The following is a 1,212-nucleotide window of genomic DNA, read 5'->3' on the forward strand; positions in this document are numbered from 1 at the left end:
AGGGATGTGAAGGACCCCTTCAAGGAGAACTACAAACCACTGCTCAATGAAATAAAAGAGGACACAAACAAACAGAAGAAAATTTCATGCTCATGAATAGGAAGAATCAATAATATGAAAATGGCCATACTGCCCAAGGTAATTTATAGATTCAACGCCATCCCTATTAAGCTACTAATGACGTTCTTCACAGAATTGGAAAAAAACACGTTAAAGTTCATAGGGAACCAAAAAAGAGCCCAGGATGCCAAGACTATCTTTAGGCAAAAGAAGAAAACTGGAGGCATCACGCTACCTGACTTCAAACTATACTACAAGGCTACTGTAACCAAAACAGCATGGTACTGGTACCAAAACAGAGATATAGATCAATGGAACAGAACAGAGTCCTCAAAAATAATACCACACATCTACAACCATCTGATCTTTGACAAACCTGACAAAAACAAAAAATGGGGAAAGGATTCCCTATTTAATAAATGGTGCTGGGAAAACTGGCTAGCCATAAGTAGAAAGCTGAAACTGGATCCCTTCCTTACAGCTTATACAAAAATTAATGCAAGATGGATTAAAGACTTAAATGTTAGACATAAAACCATAAAAACCCTAGAAGAAAACCTAGGCAATACCATTCAGGACATAGGCATGGGCAAGGATTTCATGTCTAAAACACCAAAAGCAAAGGGAACAAAAGCCAAAATGGACAAATGGTATCTAATTAAACTAAAGAGCTTATGCACAGCTACAGAAACTACCATCAGAGTCAACAGGCAACCTACAGAATGGGAGAACATTTTTGTAAACCACTCATCTGACAAAGGGCTAATATCCAGAAAAAAACTCAAACAGATTCACAAGAAAAAAAAAAAACCATCGAAAAGTGGGCAAGGATATGAACAGACACTTCTCAAAAGAAGACATTTATACAGCCAACAGACACATGAAAAAACGTTCATCATCACTAGCCATCAGAGAAATGCAAATCAAAACCATAATGAGATACCATCTCACGCCAGTTAGAATGGTGATCATAAAAAAGTCAGGAAACAACAGGTGCTGGAGAGGATGTGGAGAAATAGGAACACTTTCACACTGTTGGTGGGACTGTAAACTAGTTCAACCATTGTGGAAGACAGCGTGGCGATTCCTCAAGAATCTAGAACTAGAAATACCATTTGACCCAGCCATCCCATTACTGGGTATATACCCAAA

This window comes from Theropithecus gelada, chromosome 19 (assembly GCF_003255815.1).
Source record: "Theropithecus gelada isolate Dixy chromosome 19, Tgel_1.0, whole genome shotgun sequence".
In the NCBI taxonomy this organism is placed as follows: domain Eukaryota; kingdom Metazoa; phylum Chordata; class Mammalia; order Primates; family Cercopithecidae; genus Theropithecus; species Theropithecus gelada.